The 13,042-nt window shown below is 45.4% G+C and overlaps 1 pseudogene; it reads right to left on the bottom strand.

Annotated features, from left to right (window-relative positions):
* Positions 1-5,362: 5,362 nt before the first annotated feature.
* Positions 5,363-8,256, bottom strand: LOC113621765 (signal recognition particle receptor subunit alpha pseudogene; annotated as a pseudogene).
* Between the last annotated feature and the right edge of the window lie 4,786 nt (positions 8,257-13,042).

Below are 13,042 nucleotides of genomic sequence, written 5' to 3'. Positions count from 1 at the left end.
TTAGTGGCTCTTGTATTCATGTAATTATAGAACATATCCATCATTGCACAAAGTTCTGTTGTCCAGTGCTAAGTTAGAAGATAAGGGGAAAGAGAAGACCACACTTATGAGAGCAACAAATTACCTAGGAATAGGAAAAAAATAGCTCTCTGTTACACCACATGACCTATTTGGCCACAGACCCCCTGTCTAGACCGCTCTGTATTTCAGGTCACAGCCAAAGTCTCATCTCTTTGGGAATCTTCCCTGACTCTTCCAGGCTGACTCAGAGGTCACTCCAGTACCCGCCAGTGCAACATACAGTTGATTCTCATTATTTGCAGATTCCGTGTTTGCAAATTTCCTACTTGCTGAAATTCATTTGTAACCCCAAGAAGCGGGGCAGGAGAGGGGAGAAGAAGGCAGCAGCAATGACAGAGGCGGTAGAGAACCAGGGAAGGTTTAGGACTGGGTGTTTTGGATGAGATCCAGAGCCTCCCTCTTTTTTTTTTTTTTCTTCAGCTAAGACAGCAAAAGAGATGATTTATTGTACACATGTTACATTCAGCCACAAGTGAGAACAGAACTAGTCCAGAATGTCAAAGGTCCAGGGCAAAGGACCAAAAGGGACCGTTTTGATACGAGCAAGGGGGTTCTCTCAAAGGTGGTCGAGGCGATCAGAATGGTCATCGATGTTCCAGATCCACTGAGACAAGTTCTAGACAGTAGGCAAGCAGTCCAACAATTTGTACCAGCGTCCCTGGCCTCTGGCTTCCCTTGTTTCTGCTCCTGTGGCTTTCTAGGGTCTCCCTCTTTTTCTCCAGGGCAGCTGTGAGAGGCAGGGTGGGGCTCACATCTCCAGGGCAATCAAGGAAGTGCCCGATTGCTATGGCCTAAAGTGCTTTCCATTTTCCGGGGTGAGGCCTAAGCCCTAAAGTGGCCCAGCCTTGAGTAAGTTCTGATTGCTCACCCATCCAGGAAATTACCTTCTGTCTGGCAGAGATCCTGTTGAAAATGACCTGGGGTGGGTGGACTGGGTCCCCACTCCAAGGTGATCCAATATGGCCTGGATAGCTTGGAGGGAGTCTGGCATATCTTGGGGGTGACCTGGGTCAGAGAAGCAAGGAGGGGGCAGGACTGTCTGCCCTTATAGTGGTTCATCAGAGATGAGAGATGAGGCCTGAAGTCTCTCTGTCTCCCATGGCAGTCACCGCAGTCACTCAACCCAGTACCTTTCCCTTAGGACCCCCATGCAGCCTCAAAGGACATCTGTAATGGGGAAGGTAGGGGAACCACCCAGGGCAGGCCGCAGGTTCAGAGAGGGCAATGGAGTCACACAAGGTCACACAGCCAACCAGAGACAGAAGCAGAATGGAATCTAGTTCTCACTCCCACACTTAGAGTTATTTTTGTTTTCCCTCCAAATTATCAGTTTCTTTCTTTCTTTCTTTTTTTTTTTTCAGTATTAATGTTTTATTTCCTAAACAGGGTAGTGGTTTCACAGGTGTTTATTACATTAGTCCTTATAGCCTCTGTATGTCTGAAATACATCATAATTTTTAAAGGGGGTAAACGGTAAATTTGTAGAATACAAGAACAGTTTAGAGGAGAGCTTGCTGAGGGAGGGGCATGGATGGGCATAGGGATGAAGAAGTAACAGTTGTGTCTCAGGGCTGAGGAACTGATCTCCATCCCCTTCATCCCCACTGCAGTTTTCTTGGTTCAGGTTTTCATCTTTTCAATAGCTTCCTGTTTGTTTTTCCTTGTTAAAGTCTTGTTCCCCAGAATTTATTGTTTATAGTTCTGAGCGGAATTGTCAGTTTCTGAAGGACCAAGACTCTTGTCCTGTGTCAGTCCCTTCCCCTTTACTTCCACCAGGGCCCAGACTCCAGAGCTAGTTTCCTAGCAGATGGGTTTGGTCTTTTCTGTTAACACCCAGGCTAGATGCAGATCCACTCCCTGCTATTTCTTAAAGGGACCCACGCACAGAGCCCACAAGGGAAGAGACTAGGTTGTCTAATCCAACTGCCACCTGATGCTTGGATGCCGCAACGACATTTCCGCCTGTGGCTGGCTGGCTGCATTTTGCTCACACACGCCGTTGGCAGACAGTTCATTATGGTTCAAGTCAGTCTTTTTATTTCTAAAGAAAGGTGTAAAAAAGATATTCCTCATCCTAAATGGAAACTGGGTGCTTGTGGTTTGCCCCCCACATACCCTGGATCTGTCTTTGGAGTCTGTACAAAACACAACCTCCTTCAATCTCATCTCAAACCTGCAGAGAGTTGAAGATAGACCCATGTTCCCAGAAATGGGTTCAAGGCTTGGTTTCACTCCTTTAGTTGCTTTAATTTCCTGTAAAAAGCATGCGTTTATTTGCTTTTGTAATTATAAAGGAAGCTCCTTATTAAAAACCTTTTTTATTATGGTAAATTTCATATAGGAAAATGCACAAATCTTAACTGTACAGCTCAACTTTTCCCTATGTATACACGCACATAACCTCCACCCAGTTCAAGATATAGAACATTTCTATCTCCCTGGAAGTTCTCTTGTGCCTTTTTCAATCAATACCCAATCCACCAGAGGTAACGACTATTCTGATTTCTGTCACCATGGGTTAGTTTTGCTCATTCTTGAACTTCTTATGAATGGAACCATATAGTATGTATTCTTCTGTGTCTGGTTTCTTTGCCTTAGCACAATGTTTTTGAGATTTATCTGTGTTGTTCTGTGTACTAGTATTTTTTTTTCATTTTGATTATTGCTGGTAATATTTCATTTTGTGAATACATCACCAAGTGTTTTATTCTCCTGTTGATGGATATTTGGATTTTGTCCAATTTTGGCTGTTGACTAAAGTTGCTGTGAACATTCTTGTACCAGACTTCTGACAGACATATGAACTAATCTTTCTTGAGTGTATGTCTGCATGTGGAATTGTTGCGTCATAGTGTAGATGTATGTCTGGCTTTTTAAGGATCTGCCAAATAATAACATATGAAAATTCAAGTTAGTCCACATCCTCAGCAACCCTAGATGACAGGTTTTTTTTAAAAGCCTTTCTTCTGAATGTATCAAGTATCTCATTGTTGCTTTGACTTGCATTCTTTGATGAGATATTATTTTAAGCAGTTTCATACATTACTGGCCATTTGTCCTTTGTGAAATGCTTGTTCCAAGTCTTTTATTCATTTTGAATTGAATGTTTGTATTTTTCTTAATGATTTGTAAGGGTTCTTTCTATATTCTGGATATGATTTATCAGTCTCTACCTTGCTGATTTGTTTTCTTAATGGTATCTGTTGATGATTAGATGTTTTTAAGTCCAATTTATCCATTTTTTAAGAGCTAAGTGCATTTTGTGATCTGACTAAGAAATCTTTACCTACCCCAATATCAAAAAACCTCTATGTATTTATTTAGAAGTTTGAGTGTTGAAGTTTTGACATTTAGGTCTATGATCCACCTTAGGATTATTTTCTGTGTATAGTTTAAGGGTCAGGGTTCTTTTTTCTCCACATACATCTAATTGTTCCAATATCATTTATTAAAATGCCATCCTTCCTCTACTTAATTACAATGACACCTTTGATGAAAATCAAGAGAGCATACACGTGTGGGTCCATTCTAGACGCTTTATTCTGTTCCAGTGATCGTATTTGCCTATTTTTGCTCCAAAAGGTCCCTGCTATTAATTACTATAGCTTTATAGTAAATCTTGAAATCTGGTGACGTAAGTCTTCCAACTTTTTTTCAAGAGTTCTTGTATATTCTGGGCTTCCCTCGTGGTGCAGTGGTTAGAATCCACCTGTCAATGCAGGAGACACGGGTTTGAGCCCTTGTCCGGGAAGATCCCACATGCCACGGAGCAACTAAGCCCTTGTGCCACAACTACTGAGCCTGTGCTCTAGAGCCCGTGAGCCACAACTACCGAGGCTTCGTGCTGAAACTACTGAAGACTGCACGCCTAGAGCCTGTGCTCCGCGACAAGAAAAGCCACCGCAATGAGGAGCCCGCGCATCGCAACAAAGAGCGGCCCCGGCTCTCCACAACTAGATACAACTAGGGAAAGCCTGGGCACAGTAATGAAGACCCAATGCAGCCAAAAAAAAAAGAGTTCTTGGATATTCTAGTCCTTTAATTATCACGTAAATTTTGCTATCACCTTGTCAATTTACACACAATCACACACACATATACTACACACATGGCTTGTGGGAATTTTAACTGGATTGCATTGAACCTATAGACCAATTTAGAAAAAATCAATAACAATATTGAGTCTTCCAATTTATGAACATGGAATATCTGTCCATTTACTGAGGTAATCTTTAATTTTTCTCCAGATATATTTTATAGTTTTCAGTGTCAAGGTCTTGCACACCTTTCAATAGATTTATTCCTAGGTATTTAATATTTTTCATGCAGTTACAAATAGCATTGGTTTTTTTATTTATGAAATTTATTTTCTTATATAAATTATGTATTTCTCTGGGCAGACAACCTTCACCTTATTTCACTAATAGCACATCTGTAATACCAAGCTACAGGACAAGTCTTAACAAGGTCTGTATTCAATGTAGCACTTGTCTACCGGGTACTGTAGAAGAGGATGAGGAAAAGCCAGGACCCATCTCAGGTGAAGAACGGGGAGGGGGCAATGTGTCTCGCCTCTGACAGTTGGTTTTCTCCCGGGAATGGGAACATGCAAAGTTATGTCTGGATTCTGGAAGGGGGAGGAGATCTTGGAGGCTGAGAAGCCCAATGCAACACTGCAGCTCAGCTCCTTTTATCTCTGGGGGAAGCAGGGACTCCTCTTTCACTCATCTGTAACACATCACTCTGGCCTAGCTGATGCTTTGGGTAAACAGAGACAGGGGTCATCCTCGAATTAGCAGCACTTAAGAACGGGCCATACACCGCCACAGTGTGCCACACTCCCTGGGTGTCCCTGGCCCCAGGGACCTGAAAGCTGTGTATCCTAGGGAGAGGTGCCACTCAAGACCCAGAGATGGCTGTGGAAGTCCCTTTATCTAATGGAGCTGGGGATGATGCTTGGACGTCCCCATGACCACACTTAGCTAGCAATGCTCTGGTGTTGGATCTTCTTACCATTGGTCAAAGCTGTAATGAGACCGAGTCTGTAGGCAGAGTGAAGGGATGCTTGAGTAGGAAGGGGGAGGAGCGTGGGGATGGGGGCGGGTAATGGGCAGTGATTGTAACATGATTAGGTCCTCCTTGCAGATGGAGGCTGGGCTGAACTGGGAGTGGGGTTAGGAGGGGCTGCAAGCCCCCGCCCGGAGCTCCTCTCACTCTGCCTTTGAACAATGCTGAAGACAAGTTGCTCACATTCTCTAGAGCACGTTCTTGATGGGGGCTTTGGGGGGAAGTGGTGATTTGGTATTGGCCAAGAGCCACATTAAGCCTTTATGAGGGCAACCACCACAGCCTTGGCATTGGGACTGCATAGGTCACAGTAGACCTGGCCAGTGCCCACAAAGACGATGGGTTTGCTTGTGATGTAGGTCATAGAAATAGCAGCTCCCACCTTGTCATCGATGGTATCAAGTTTGGTAAGGACACCGAGGTGTCTGGGCCATAGAATGGTCAGCCAAGTCTCTGTTGAACTTGACCAGCTTGTCCACGGCCTCATTGCCCACTAAGGCCTCCCCCACAAACAGCACCAAGTCGGTGCATTGACAGTAATGAGCTTGGCCAGGGCAGTCATCAGAGGGGCATTGTCTTGCATGCGGCCAGCTGTGTCCACCAGCACCACATCAAAACCTTGGTTATGTGCAAAGGCAACGGCTTCCATGGTAATGCCAGCAGTATCCTTGCCATAGCCCTTCTCAAACAACTGCACCATGGTGTGGCTCCCGTGGTTCTCGGAGGGGTGTAGGGCAGTCAAACCCCGGGTGTGTGTCCGCAGCTGCTCCACAGCCCCGGCGCGAAATGTATCGCAGGCAGGAATGAGGACACTGAAGCCATTCTCTAACAGCCAGAAGGAAATCTTGGCAAGATTAATAGACTTCCCCATGTCATTCACACCACAGAAAGTGACCACGTAAGGGCGCTGATGGTGCTGGGCGTCCATGATATCCTGGAGCGTGTCCACACAGTGCTGTGACTGCAGAACCTGCACCAGGGACTCTTGGAGAGCTTGCTTGGGAAGTCACCGTGCTGAACGTCCCCATCACCTTCCCTTCCAGCTTGCTGGCCACAGATTCACAGAGTTGCACTGCAGTGGCTGCTGCCACGTTCTTAGCAATGAGATGGTCATGCATCTTGTCCAGCACAGATTCCATGTCTTCACGACTCAAGCTCAGCATCCCAAACATGCCACCCAGGTTCCCCTTGGTAGCACTAGGTTTGATGGCATTTTGAGCGGCCCTGTAGTCATCTGAGCTGCTGCGGTCCAGATCCTAAAGCTGCCTCCCAGACCCAGTCCCTTGAATCCAGTTGATGCCCTCGGCTGGGGCCACCTCAGGAGCTCCATTGATGGTGGGAGTGCAATAGTCCAAGACTTCTCTGTTAGCAGAGCCACCCAGTGCCCACACCCTGGGCACTTTTTTGCCCTTCTCCTTGGGAGCATTTGACTTACTGGACTTGCCGGACTTCTCCATACCCCTCCCATGCTTCTGAATGAACTCTTTTCACTTCCTGCGGATCAATTCCTGTTTGGAAAGTTCTATCCCGTTCTCAGGCCCCACTGGGAGACCTGACTTTTCTGCAGGGACTTCTTTGCTGGTAGCCAAAGGGCCATCAGAACCTTCCTTCTTGGTCCCCTTGTTTTTTTTTTGCTGTTCTTGGCTTTTTCCTTAGGCTTTTCACCCTGTGTCTCAATCATGGACCTCACAGGTTTCTTGGCCTTTTCAGAATCTTCCAATTTCTTCATGGCTGTGGGAGCACGGATCTTACTGCTCTCCTCTGATTCACGAAGGAGCCGCAGAAAGTCATTCTGGCAACTGAAAGTACCATTCAACAGACTTAGGGCACGTTGCTGTCGGATCTCAGTGCGGTACTTGTCACAAAACAGCCGGTGCACAGCGTCTATCAACTTGCCTGCATATGTCAGTGTTAGGATCTTCTGAAAACCTACCACAAACACCAGCTCAAACTGGTTGTCCAGTTTATACCTGAGCGTGAGTGCCTCATGGGTGAAGGAGTTGTTACCTCCCCTTTCCTGCCACAGTACCGAACGAATCAACGCGTTAATGAGCCGGGTGCGTGAGTCGCTCACGCCCTGGAAGCACCAGAGCATGAGCCACCTTTGGAGAAAATGGTGAAGAAGTTGAGCGTGGCGGCAGCGGGAAAGGAACCGGGCTGGCGCCGGGAACTCAGGCCGAGATGGTCGCTGCTTCCTGCTGCGCCAAGCGCTGGACACGTCCCACCAGTGGCCCCGGACACCGGCTCCAATGGTATTGTTTTGTTAAGTTTCATTTTCCAATTGTTTCTTGCTAGTATGTATCGACAGAAATACATTTGTTTTGTATATTGACCTTGTATCCAGTAGCCTTTTTAAATTCACTTATTAATTCTATGAAACTTCCATATATTTAATTTAAAAAACATCTTCATCGATCTTAAAGTTCCAGCTGGTATTTTCATTATTTTAAAGAATCCCATTTATTGACCATCCGCTTATCTTTCTGGCTCACTCTCTTAAATATCGTGAATCCATTAACTTTCTAACCTCTTCAGGACCTCCAGCCCATTGACCCTACCACCTTTTTATTGCCCTTCACCTTGCCTACTTACCTCTTGGGGTCCATGGTCTCATCATTATCATTACTTTCTTGCCCTCTTTCCTCTATATAGATCTTGCTTGGATACATTCCTGTTTAAATCCAAATCCCAGGCTCAACATGGTTGAGAAAAAGACACAACGATATTGGCTAGTTTCACTATAAATGGGCCTGTGATGCTACTCATTTCCCAAGTCCATTTGTTCTTCCACTCTTAACTGACTATCTCACACCCTCTGTCTTCTCAAACCTCCAAAGCCTCCTCTCCACCCTCACTCTCAAATGGTGATCTTGCTTCTTATTTCATTAGAAAAGCAATCAAAAGAGAACTTCTACATTCTACGACCAACACATCAACCTACCCACCAGTATCTGCACTCCTTTATTCGAGCGCATTCGTCATACAATAGTTTTCTCTCTCTCTCTCTCACATCTTCCATTACTCCCTCTCTAATGATTCATTCTCAGCAGCTTACAAACAGGCCATGTTATCTCCTGTCTTAAAAACCAAATCAGGGCTTCCCTGGTGGCGCAGTGGATAAGAATCTGCCTGCCAATGCAGGGGATATGGGTTCGATCCCTGGTCCGGGAAGATCTCACATGCGGCGGAACGACTAAGCCCATGCTCCACAACTACTGAGCCTGTGCTCAGAAGCCTGTGATCCACAACTACTGAAACCCGCGTGCCTAGAGACCATGATCTGCAACAAGAGAAGCCACCGCAATGAGAAGCCCCCGCTCGCCACAACTGGAGAAAGCCCACGCACAGCAATGAAGACCCAACACAGCCAAAAAAAGAAAAAAAAGAAAATAAAATCAAACCAAATCCCTCCTCTGACAGCACACTTTTTTCTAGGTACCGTCTCATTTTTCTAATCTACTTTATAGCAACACATCTCAAAAGATTGCCTTTATCCTCTCTCTCTACTTTGTCTACTCCCATTCTCTCTTGAACCCACTCCAGTCCACTTACCGTAGCCGCAGGGAGTGCTGTAACAGGCAGCAGAGCAAAGAGCAGTATCTAGAGAGAAGGATGATTGGACTCTAATCCGGTCAGCTTTTGCCCCAACTATTACACCAAAACTGCTCTTGTCAAGGTCACCAATGACCTCCATGTTGCTAAGTCCAGTGGTCAGTTGCCCTCTTACTTACTTATCTACAGCCCAGATGATCACTTCCTCCTTGAAACTCATTTGACCTCACAGGGACACTCTTCTCTCTTTGTTCTCTTTTTCCCTCTGGGGCTTTCCTCCCATCTTCCCAACCTCTACCTGAAGTGCCCAGGACCCAGTCTCAGACCTCTTCTCTTGTCTACACTTGGTCGATGGCTCTCAACCCTATCAGATCCAATACTCCCTTTTCATTTAATTTATTTTTTAAATGTTTTATCATAAATAATGTCAAACATACAAACGAAAGTGGAGAGAATAGTACAATGTATTCCCATGTATCTATTCCCTGGGTTCAATATTTAACAATACTTCTCCCCATTTGCTTTATCTATCCCTTTTTCTCTTTTTCTTTGCAGAAGTCTGGGATTTGAAAGCAAATCCCCAGACACCAGTCATTTCACTCCTACCTACTTCAGTATGCATTTCTTTTTTTCTTTTTCTCTCTTTCTTTTGTAATTCAAGCAAGATCGGTATGCATTTCTTTTTTTCTTTTTTTTGCTGTACGCGGGCCTCTCACCGCTGCGGTCTCTCCGGCTGTGGAGCACAGGCTCCGGACGACGCGCAGGCTCAGCAGCCATGGCTCATGGGCCCAGCCGCTCTGCGGCACGCGGGATCCTCCTGGACCAGGGCACGAACTCGCATCCCCCGCATCGGCAGGTGGACCCCCAACCACTGCGCCACCAGGGAAACCCCTGGTATGCATTTCTTAAAGACATGGGCCATTGTCTTGCAAAACCACAATGCCGTGACCATACCTAACAGCATTTAAAATAGTTCTTTGGTATCATTTAATATCCAGTCCATAATTACACTTTCCCTAATGTCTCAGATATGTGTTATTACAGGGGATTTGTTCAAACTTGGATCCAAACAGGTCTTCAATTATATTTTGCTGCCGTATACTTTCAACTTTATTCATTGCCAGCAGTCCTCCTCTTCCCTTTATTTTTCATATCATTGACTTATTGCAGAAACCAGCTCAATTGCCCTGTAGAATGTTCCACATTCTGGATTTATTCCTTTTTTATAACAAATCTTTTGTAATTTGCCCTTTACTGTCCTGAAATGAAATTGAGAAATAATGTAGCTACTGTATTAGTTAGGGTCTGGCAGGAAACAGATGGCACACTCAAGCCGAGTCCAATCAAGGCCAGTTTTATAAAGGGATTATTGACAAAGGTTGGGCAAAGTGAAGGGAACCAACAAGAAATGAGGAAGCACTAGAGGACGTGTCTGCCATCCCTGGGCCTGAAGGACCAAGAGGAGGGAGTGGTATCTCCCTCTGGCTGAACCCCACAGGAAGCCACTGGGCAAGGGAGCTGGTTGATGTCATTTATGAAAGTTGGCCTCCTGGGGCAGGTAGCAGGGTGCAGTAGAGCAGAGAGTAGATCGGGTCGAGAGGGACAAATGAAGTATATCCCTCAAAGCAGTCTACACACATCATTTCAAAATAATGAATTGAATTTCCTGTATTACAAGGAAAAACAAGAGGAAACTAATGTATAAAGTATTATATATTTGAATATGCAAAAATTTTGCACCACTTCACCAGAAGCCCTAATGGAATCATCAGATGCTTGCAGCCGTTCCTAGAATCACTGTGTCTGCCAAAGCGGCACATGCAGACTGATCCAGGAGAACTGGAGTGGCATCTCAAATACAGAGAGAAGCCATGTTGTTGATTTTCGAATCAAGACCAAGCACCCTCTTGCATCAATTACAGGGAAATGGCGTTCCTGGGAAACTTGGTGTATATTAAAACAGTACCCCGAATACTCAGTGTTTATGTGGAGAATAGATTTAGGCTCTCTGTTGAGATAAATAATAAACATATTTTTTACCAAATGAATGTCTGATAGAACATTTTTAATTAACTAATTTATTTATTTGAGGTACGCGAGCCTCTCACTGTTGTGGCCTCTCCTGTTGTGGAGCACAGGCTCCAGACGCGCAGGCCCAGCAGTCATGGCTCACGGGTCCAGCCGCTCCGCGGCATGTGGGATCTTCCCAGACCGGGGCACGAACCCATGTCCCCTGCATCAGCAGGTGGACTCTCAACCACTGCGCCACCAGGGAAGCCCCTGATAGAACATTTGAAAATCATATGGAATGCGGGACAATTTCTGTTATGCAGGACTGTCCCGTCCATTGCAGGATGCCGAGGAGCCCCGGCCCCACCCACTAAAGCCTCATAGTGCGCCCCACCCTAATCATGAATACATAACCTCCCCCAGCAAAAACGTCCTGGTAATTTTCCAAAATTTTTTCTAGTGGGTGGATCATCCTGTTGGAGAATCATTGGCTTAAGTGATCTCCTCTGGTCTCATGGATTTAAGTACACTGACGGCTTCCAAATTATTCATTGTCTCATCCTCTCTCCTGAGTGTACACTTGTAGATTAAATTTCTACTTCATGTCTCTGTTTACATCACTAACTGGCACCTCAGAGTTTACATGTTACAACCAAAACCTTGAACCTACTCCTGAATGCAGGCACCTCCAACCTTCTCCTCCCCCAGATTTTTTTTTTTTTTTTGGCTGCATTGTGTCTTCGTTGCTGCGCATGGGCTTTCTCTTCATGGCGGTGCGCATGCTTCTCATTGCAGTGGCTTCTCTTGCTGCGGAGCATGGGCTCTAGGCGTGCGGGCTTTAATAGTTGTGACACACGGGCTCAGTAGTTACAGCTCGTGGGCTCTAGAGTGCAGGCTCAGCAGTTGTGGTGCACGGGCTTAGTTGCTCCGAGGCATGTGGGATCATCCCAGACCAGGGCTTGAACCTATGTCCCCTGCATTGGCAGGTGGATTCTTAACCACTACGCCACCAGAGAAGTCCCAAGATTTATTTTAGTTTAGTAACAATTTAATTCTTCTAGTTGTTCAGGCCAAAAATATTAGAATCATTCCCAACACCTCTCTTTTTCTCACGCTCCACATGGGATCCATCATCAATTCAGTTGGCTCCACCTCCGAAATACATTCCAATCTGATCAATTTTACCGTCCCCACCACCACTTTGGTCCAAGCCATTGTCATCTCCCAAAACTGTTACAACAGCCTCCAAAAGGGTCTCCCTTTTTCCACCCTGGCCTCTACTTTCTATCTGCAACATGGCAGCCAGTGAGATCACTTAAAAAATGTGAGTTAGATTAGCTCCCGCCTCTACTCAAAACCGTGCAAAGTTCTAAGTGAAATGGGAACCTCTGGTATCTCTGTGTCTCCAAATTCCTTCTTCCTGTGAGGAGGCCAGTCAGATTGGATTAGGGCCCATCCGAACAGTCTCTTTTAACTTAAACACCTCTTTCAAAGTAGTCTGTTCTGAGGTACTGGGGATTGAGCTTCAACATATGAATTTTGGAGAAACACAATTCAGCCTATAACATCCCTATTCATATGAGGGATAGTTGCATTGTATTAAGGAAAACATTACTGTTCTTTGAAAGTTAAATATGGACAGAAGAATGTATATGAATTTCACTGACTAGGCAAAGGGGTAGACCATATCAGATTGTTGGCATCTCAGCACCATTCTCACTTCCTTCTAAGATTCATCCTCACTTCCCCTATATTTTGGAGGCTGGAAGCCTCAAGACTATGTTTCCCAGATTCCCTCGACAGCACAGTTCTGGGTTGTGTCCTGCAAATGAGAGGTGCACGTGTGAGATTTTCAAAGCAGAGGAAAGGAGAGACCATTATTACTCTGTCAGTGGTGACCAGGCTAGGGCTTCTGCAGGCGGCAGGTGGAGGTTTGGAGTGTAGCTTCAGGCGTCCTCCTGTGAATCACCCACTTTGTGTCTCTGGTAACTGAGATCATTGGTGTTGGTTCCTTATGATTTCTGCACTTCCTGATTGCCTAAACATCAGCAGACATATTTTTGGTTGCAGGATTCTTTGCAAGATACTTCTCAAAATCTTGTATTATCATTACCAAGCCCTCTTCTTCTCCCTCGATTATACAGGCATGGAGGCCCAGCTGGGCAGGCCAAGTTGCGGTAGCCTAGTTCTCCAGTTGGGAGCAGAGCAAGAGAGCTGTTTCTCATCAGCTTTCATAATACCCTCAAGGCTTTGGTTCTAACATTTTTCCCAGGGAAACTCTGCACTGGTGGTTGGTTGCAGGACATTTAGGGTGATGAATTAAATATTGCAC

Source organism: Aethalodelphis obliquidens, unplaced genomic scaffold (assembly GCF_003676395.1).
Source record: "Aethalodelphis obliquidens isolate GAN/ISIS:26980383/991018 unplaced genomic scaffold, ASM367639v1 scaffold9, whole genome shotgun sequence".
Classification (NCBI taxonomy): Eukaryota; Metazoa; Chordata; class Mammalia; order Artiodactyla; family Delphinidae; genus Aethalodelphis; species Aethalodelphis obliquidens.
Note: the sequence above shows the minus strand (reverse complement) of the source record. Positions and strands in the feature narration are given on the sequence as shown.